This window comes from Amborella trichopoda, chromosome 4, assembly GCF_054954075.1.
Source record: "Amborella trichopoda isolate Santa Cruz 75 chromosome 4, AtrichopodaSantaCruz75HAP2 v2.0, whole genome shotgun sequence".
NCBI classification, from domain to species: Eukaryota; Viridiplantae; Streptophyta; class Magnoliopsida; order Amborellales; family Amborellaceae; genus Amborella; species Amborella trichopoda.
The window spans coordinates 43,352,323-43,361,175 of record NC_142339.1 but is presented as its reverse complement, the minus strand read 5'-3'; the positions used below and the strand labels follow the sequence as shown (position 1 = coordinate 43,361,175).

The window sequence follows — 8,853 nt, the reverse complement described above, 5'->3', positions numbered from 1 at the left end:
AAATAAAGAAAAAGCACTAATCATAAAAAATGACAATATTACCCTGGAAATTTTATATGGGTGTTTGACGTAATGTTTATCATTCAAGTTATTTGTTTTATAATTTACTCGTGTGAATCTCACTAAGGTGCACACACCTACAAACTTTTCGATCATTATTATTTTTAAAAAACACTATTAAAATTGAAATACTATCAGACATTTGTACACGTGATAAACGGTGATATAGCTTTAGGTGAAGTACTGTAGAACTTCGCCTATAGGCATTTTGTAGTGTTTTCTATATATAATATAAATATATAGTTAGAAAAATGATCAGGTAAACAGGTGGGCTTACTGGTAAAAATACGTCCAACAGCCCAGATTGAATCAGGGCCGATCTGACGGTCACGACCTTATTTCGTATTTTAAATTTAATTTTTTTCTACAAATCTAAATTACTTGAAACTTTAGACGTGTTATTCAAAATTAGGATAATCTAATAAAAATATCAAAAACATAATTTACATGAAATAACTTGATCAAAATATCCCAAAAATATTTCGGGAGTATTTTGATCAATATTTTTTTTTTTTTTCATATTTTTATTAGGTGCGCCTTAATGAGAATACATGCCTAAAAGTTAAAGTTATTCGAATTTGTAAAAAAAAAACTAAAATTCAAATACGAAATGAGGTCGTTATCGTCAGATCGACCCAAATTCAATATGAACCGTTAGACGTATTTTTACCTGTAAGCCAACCCCCTTACAGTAGCATCTTTTATATATATATAAACTAAGTGATCCAATGCAACGATTACATGTAAATACAAAAAAAGTTATTCTATAAATTTAAAATTTTGAGATTTGAAAATTTCAAATTTGATGCATTCAATGGCAGCTAAACCTCAAGATCCGTACTCTCCTTAAAATACTCTCTTTTCCCTTTCCCACGAAATACCCTCTCTCCCCTTCCAATGGAGCAGCAGTGGTTCTCCCCATTCCTATCCCGTCTATCGCTCTCTCACCGCTACTGCACCAGGTCCATCTCTGCCAATCTCACTCATCTGCACCATATCCGTCTCTCGCTCTCTCACCGCTGCTGCACCAGGTCCATATTGTCAATCTCACTCGCATGCACCATATCCGGAGAACCAGTAGGAAGGCTTATGCTTCAACATCAGGTATGGTCTTTCTCTCTGCTCTATTTCTCTCTCTTGGCTCTGGATCTCCCTCTCTCTCTCTTCCGCTCTTCACTCTTGGTTAAGGCGCTAGCCCTCTCTCTATGCTCTGGTTTTCTCTCTCTCACGGCTCTAGATCTCCCTCTCTCTGCTCTGTTTCTCTCTCTCTCTAGGTTAGGGCACTGGCCGCCTCTCTCTCTCTTTAGTTCTTTCTCTGCTCTGGTTCTCTCTCTCTCTTTCTCTCTCTGTTAGGGCATTGGCCCTCTCTCTCTCAATTTGGGGCAGCCCCAAGAGGGCTCTCTATCTCTCTGGTTCTCTCCCTGCTTTGGTTATTTCTCTCTTTCTATCTCTCAGTAAGGGCACTGGCCCAAGTGGTCTCTCCCCTGCTTTGGTTCTCTCTCTCTATCTCTCAGTTCGGGCACTGGCCCAAGGGGTCTCTCTCTCAATTTGGGGCAGCCCCAAGGTGTGTCTCTCTTTCTCTCAATTTGGGGCAGCCCAAAGGTCTCTCCTCCCTGGTGGGTCTCTCTCTCACAGACACATACTCGCCCCCACGTGGTTCTCTCTCTCTCTCTCTCTCTCTCTCTCTCTCTCTCTCTCCCCCCACAGTGAGCTTGGTAGCATGCAATTATTTTTCCATTGTGTCCAACTTATTATGTTAAAGGAAGATGTAGTTCTTGCGCAAAAACTTTGTTCCATGAAAATCCATATCGGTTTCTATTAGTCAAGAAATTTAAAGCTCGAGAAATTTCTACCATTAGAATATCACAGAGGATATGGAGATCATATGGACTGTTTAGTGGGTTCGGGGGTGTGGGTTTATGCTGCAATGTTATTGGTTTATGACATTTCTATATGCTAAATGGATTTTGTTTTAGTGAAGAAAAAGGGATAAGTGGTTTTCCTTATTTTCCATTGCCATTACGTAGTTACCCTCATTGGATTAGATGGTCCCTAGCAAGTAAGAATTCTGGGTATTGTTAGTTTCGTAGCATTGGATTGGTCTGCCCATGAAGCTCTTAACCCTACTGTGATGGATTGGCAGTGGTTGCAGGAATTTTCATTAATCAGCCGAACATGGCATTTTTTATGGAACTATTGATCATATTATTAAGGCTTTCATTAATTTTTGGATGATTTATAGAACCATGGATAAGATGGTAGATGGTATTGTGAATAGTTTGTAGCCTCTACATGGAACAATAGTTTCTGCCTGTCATTCTCATGTAGAAACTTGAGAGGCACTTATGTAGGGCTAGTTAATACTTCTGTGGGGTTCACTATTTTCTCTAGTGTACTCATTCATGTTTGGGGGCCAGTCATTTGTTCTAACAGTTAGGGGTGACAAAACTATAATCTCCATATTCATCCTTATTCTTTTCTCATCACTTTTTCCACAACTTGTTATACTCATGGTTCTTCTTTACATTTTGTGTTCCTCTCTCTCTCTCTCTCTCTCTCTCTCTCTCTCTCTCTCTCAATAAGGTTGTCTACGATGCAGCAGTTAAAAATATCAAAATCAGTATCAAAATTCATATCCCAATTTACCAAGCAAGAAAGTATCACTCAAGTAACAGTTATATGGTGGGTGTGATTATTATTAGATTTGGGAATGTTGTGTAAGCTTTCCTCATATTTGCTGGCCTAGTTGCAATTGAACTTGAATAATCGTTTAGTTTATTGAACTTGAATAATCATGCAGTCGGGGGGTCTAGGCTGCCTAGCGCCTAGGCAAGTGCTCAAAACCTGGGCGACCCCGTAAAATTTCTTTTTTTTTGGGTTTTCCGTCTCTAAAATAGCTTGTAATGAGTTTTAGGGTTCAAGTGAATCTAAAACCCATAATTTTGCCTCTTTAGTATTACAAAAATTGTCCAAAAATACCCTCAAGAAGCCGCAATTCCACCCCCGCCTAGGTGGGTTTAGGCAGCCGCCTAGAGAAATCCGCCTAGGCGGCCGCCCAGGCACTGGTCGATCCGCTTTTTCAGAAATTGAATAGAGTGACCGGCCTACTTGTAAATGAAAGCAGATTCTAGTGCACAATGTCTATTATTTAAGAACATAATTGCCGTTGAAATTACTTACTTTATTTACGGGATGTTAACTGGTGTGAATAGTTATTGGGCTCTTTCTTTTGACGATTGTGTGATAGTGTCATTCATAAAGTTGTGTTGTACTTGGGCGTCGGTGGGAAGAGGGCACTTTCATCTACAAGACTGCACAATATGAGAGCCAACAACATCTAACTTCAAGTCACTGATCAAGTTATTAGAGAATCAACAATATTTGATTGCCTATGGGAATTCTGAGAAGCATCTAATGATAGCCATGTTAGCTCTAAGTTTAGTGATCCATGTTGAGTAAAGTGTACTTCTCAATCTTACATGTATATTTCTTTCTCCTCATAAAAAAAGGAGTACTCAATCTTACATGTTGTATATTTTGTTCTCCTCATAAAAAAGGAGTAAACGTGTAATCATAGTAAGATGTACTCAACAATCTTAATATACTCTATTTGAATCAAAGGCAATTTTGTTATATGTTGTTCTTTCCCTTTCTCTTTCTGCTTGATAACTTTGGGTTAACCAAAGTCTTTGGGTGCCTAAGAAATTATTCAGAAGCATTGTTTAAAATGTAAGTGGACATCAATTTATTCAAAAAGACATTAAACCATGTCATAGACAGGCCTAACGTTACAGTTTATGGGGAAGTTTATATGTACCTCCCCTTGCAAATAAGAATTTGCAGGATTTGGGCATCGCCTTACCCCATGCAAATTTAGCCTCAAATCGCATACGAATTAAAATCCAATTGGTGGGCCTTGTATAGTTTTACAGTTTATTGGAAACTATATGCGACACTAAAAATCTCATTCAAATTAAATAAGTATTTGCATGATTTGTGTATGGCCTCACCCCTTGCAAATTAACCCTCAAATCCCATCCGAATTAAAAATCCAATTGTTGGGCCGTGAGAGAGAGAGAGAGAGAGAATATGAGAGTTTAAAAGGAATTAAAATCCAAGTTGTGGTTTCTAACCCACAGCACCTTCACCCACCCCAAAAGTGAAAAAAGAATGATTGAAAAGGAATTTCCCCAAATTTTAAAAACTTGAAGGGCTGTTTGGATAGGAGGAAATTAGGAATCTTCGATATTTGAAATCCAAGGAAATCTATGGATTTTCAATATCAGAAACTTTTATCATGGGTACTTCAAATCTCTTGTTTGGATATATTCAAAATTCATGGATTCCTTGCAATTACTTTAATTTCCATTGTTCGGTAACAAAACTTGATACAGTATCTCTCTCTAAAATTTAAAATTTGAGATAGTGTCTATAAAAAATTTAAGATAGTTTCTTATTTTAAAATTTGATATGGTTTCTCTCTCTAGACTTTAATATACTCTCTATCCAAAACTTAAAATTTGAAATTGTTTCTCTGGAAATTTTGAGATAGTTTCTCTCTCTAAAATTTTTAGGTGTTTCTCTCTCTAAAATTTAACATAGTTTCTCTTTCTAAAAATTTAATGTACTCTCTCTATAAAACATAAAACTTGAGATAGTTCTCCTCTTCAATAATTTTGAGATAATTTTTCTCTCTAAATGATTTTAAGTAGTTTTTCTTTATTAAATATGACAGCTTTCCTCTCAAATTTTAAGATATTTTCTCACTAACAGTTAAATTTGAGATAAATTCTCTCAAAAGTTTTTGCGATAGTTTCTCTTTCTAAAAATGTTTATGTACTTTCTCTCTAAAATTTGCTATAGTTACTCTCTTAAATTTTAAGATGCTTTCTCTCACTAAAACTTCAACTTTGAGATAGTTTCTCTCTCTAAAATTTTAAGATATTTTCTCTCTTTAAAAATTGATGCAGTGTCTATAAAATTTGATTTAGTTTCTCTCTCTAAAGTTTAAAGTTTGAGATACTTTCCCTCTCCATAACTTAAATTTTGAGAGTTTCTCCCTAAATTTTTCTGAGATAGTTTCACTGTAAAAATTTCATGTACTTTCTCTATCTAAAATTTGATATAGTTTATCTCTATAAAATTTTAAGATATTTTATCTCTCTGAAACATAAATTTTTACAATAGTTTCTCTCTCCAAAAATTTTGAGATAGTTTCAAACTCTACAATTTTTAAGGTTGTTTTTCCCTCAAAAATTTGATATAATTTCTATCTTTATATTTTTAATACAGTTTGTCTAAAACTCAAAATTCGAGATAGTTTCTCTCTCTAAGAAACATGAATTATTTCTCTTTAATTTATTTTCAGCAATTTCTCTTCCTAAAATTTATAACAGTATCTTTCTAAAAATTTTAGAATATTCTCTGTCTACAATTTTAAGAATACTTTCTCTCTAAAACTTAAGATTTTATATACTTTCTCTCTCAAGAAATTTTGAGAAAGTTTTTATCTCCAGAACTTTTAAGGTACTCTCTCTAAAATTTTATATAGTTTATCTCTCTAAAAATTTAAAACTAAGATTGTTTCTCTCTCTAAAATTTTTGAAATAGTTTATCTCTCAAAGGTTGACACAGTTTCTCTCTCTAAAATATGATAGTTTCTCCCTACAATTAAGATTTGAGAGTTTTTTTCTCTAAAATTTTGCGATAGTTCATCGCTCTAATTTTTTTGATACTTTTTCTGTCTAAAATTTTAACATACTTTCTTTCTTTAAAATTTTAATTAACTCTCTCTCTAAAAGTTAAAATTTGAGATAGTTTCTCTCTAAAATTTTTGCAATAGATTTTCTCTTTAAAACAATTTAGGTACTTTCTCTCTCTAAAATTTTCATACCTACCAAATGTTCCCTATATTTTGGGTCGAGGGAGCCAATGAGTGAAATCCAAGGGCCTTTGAAATTCAAAAAATCAGCTTTTGGTGTGGAAATCAAATTATGGAAAAGTAGTTCTTATTTTCATAATTTTAAGTATCCTAGTCATTAAGAAATCCAAACGATGGATTTTGGCATTATCCAAGATACTAAAAATCCATGCAATATCCACGTACCCAAACATGCTAGAAAGGAATTTTCCAAGCATGATATCCTCGACTTTACCAGACAAAATTTGGAAGTCTTAACTCCATCAAAATAAGACTATGAATCAATGACATAGAAGTAAGCGAATTAAGAATTCCACAACAAAAGACAACCTCACAAGAAGTGGATATTACTGCATAATAAGTCATTGAACTTCAACTTGAAACAACTGAGTGCTTGTTCATTCCCTAAACTAAAATTTAAAAACACATTTATGTTTATTGATTTGAATGCATAAATATAATTCATTCCATAAACTGATTTCATTATCTGGGACCCAATCTTCCTCTCTTTAAAACAATCTCTTCACTGGGTTAACCCCTCTGTCTTCATAAACCACTTAACTGCATTAAAATTCAGCAGCATATCAATCCAGTTTTTAACCCTCGTTAGTTCTTTATAAAAAAAAATTGCTTTAAGTGAGAACAATTATAGAAAATCAAAGGAGCTTCATTTAAAAGAGATTGCTGCAAAAAACTAAAAGATAACAATAACTCAGGTTTAAAGTTTGTGCAAATTCATAACACAATGCCTCCTGGAAAATAGCGTGCAGACCATTAAATCACTGAAATTAACAAACATCTATGAAATGTACAAGCATTTTTCAGAATAATTAAAAAATGTAAATTCAAACCATAGTAATCCCTAGAAGCATTATTTTATTCCGCCAAGACACCAAGGTTGCATTTGTGCATATATGGATAACCCTAAATAACCAATATAATCACCCAAACACTAAACCCATTTGAACAAGGCATCTTTTCTAAGGGTAGAGCTTTAAATTTTTTAGCACCAGAACTACATCTTCCTTGCAATAATTTGCACACAAAATGGAAAAATAGTGGCACGTTATCAAGCTTACAGTGGAGAGAGAGAGAGAGAGAGACCTTTGGGCTGCCCCAAATTGAGAGAAAGGGAGAGACCCCTTGGGGCTGCCCCAAATTGAGAGAGAGACCCCTTGGGCCAATGTCCTAACCGAGAGATAGAGAGAGAAAGAACCAAAACAGGGAGAGACCTCTTGGGCCAGTGCCCTAATCGAGAGATAGAGAGAGACTCTCTACATTTCCCCATTACTTGTATCAACAGTCCCTTTTGCTACTATGTTCCCATTGTGTACGTTATTTATAATTTTTTAAAATAAACTCTCTATATTTCGTCAACCTCATCATCCTTTACTAATATCTTTTGATCCTCACTCTTAATGTATTTATTATTAGTATAAGTCCCGACGCTTTTTCTCTCTTATTTGTGCTAATTTGAAGATATATTTTTTGCCTTCTCTTGTTCTTAATTTATTATATAGATTATCATATGCCTAAATTTTAGCTTTAGTTACTACTTGTTTAGCATTTTTCTTAGAATTTTTATATTGTTCTAAGTTCTGATCGCTTCTATTATACTGCCAAATTTTATAACATGATCATTTTTATCTAATGGCCTTATGAACCTCATCATTCTACAACCAAGTTTCCATAACTTTTTTTTTCCCTCTAGATTCTCCTAAAATTTCTTTTGTCACTTTCTTGATACATTTAGCCATCTCTTTCCAAAGTACATTGGCATCATGTTCAGAGTTCCATTTTCCTTCTTTAACTAATTTATCTCTAAATAATTCTATTTTCTCATTTTTTAAATTCCACTACCTAGGTTTTGGTTGCACATTACTCTCACCCCTTCTCTTTCTGTAGACGTCCATGGCCACGAGCGTATGTTGGGTTGTCAAACTCTCTCCTGGGATAACTTTGCAGCCTTTACCTGATGGTCGATCTACCTTCTTAACTAGAAAGATGTCTATCTAGCTGTTATGTGTTCCACTACTATAGGTTATTACATGTTCATCTCATTTTTTAAAGTAAGCATTTGTTATTGCTAGGTTGTAGCCCATAGAAAAATCTAAAACTGTCTCACCCATCTTATTTCTTTCTCCAAACCCATATCCCCTATGTGCCCCTTCATATGCTCTATTATCCTTCCCTACATGACAATTTAGGCCTCCACCTAAAAAAGTCATCTCTCCATTCGGTATATCTTGGACTATTCTATCTATGTCCTCCCATAATTGTCTCTTAATTTTATCATCTAATTCTACTTGTAGTACGTAAGCGCTAATTACGTTAATTATCTCTTCTGCTACTATGACTTTAATTAATAAGATTCTATCACCTATTCTTTTGACAATAACTACTTTATCTTTTAAATCTTTGTCAACTATTATGCCTATGCCATTTCTATTATTATCATTTCCTGCATACAATAGTTTATACCCATCTATTTCTCTAACCTTTTCTTTTTTCCATTTAATGTCCAGTAGACACGTTATATTTACTTTCCTTCGTCTTATTGTATCCACTAACTCCATACTCTTACTTGTAGCGTTCCTACGTTCCATGGGGTTAAACGAATCCTATTATCTTGGACTAGCTTCTTTATCCATGCTTGTCTAAGGTGTCGCAGGAACCTTTGCCTATATTTCACCGCAATCGGGTAGTATTGCGGTGCGTCACTTCTGGGGAATTCCCTACCTACCCCCTGCTCATTTATCACTATACCCAATTTTCAGAACAGTGCGTCGCTTTTGGAGAACGTCCTAGCATAAATAGATATTATAGTTTATCAGGATTAATGATGGGTTATGAAAATTTTTTACGTTGGTTTC

General features: G+C 34.5%; 1 long non-coding RNA gene across 1 annotated transcript; it reads left to right on the top strand.

Moving 5' to 3' along the window:
• Positions 1-858: 858 nt before the first annotated feature.
• LOC148782477 (uncharacterized) lies at positions 859-3,693 on the top strand. The gene is made up of 2 exons (XR_016053601.1): positions 859-1,164; positions 3,308-3,693. It is a non-coding gene; the product is annotated as an uncharacterized LOC148782477 (long non-coding RNA).
• The last annotated feature ends 5,160 nt before the right edge of the window (positions 3,694-8,853 follow it).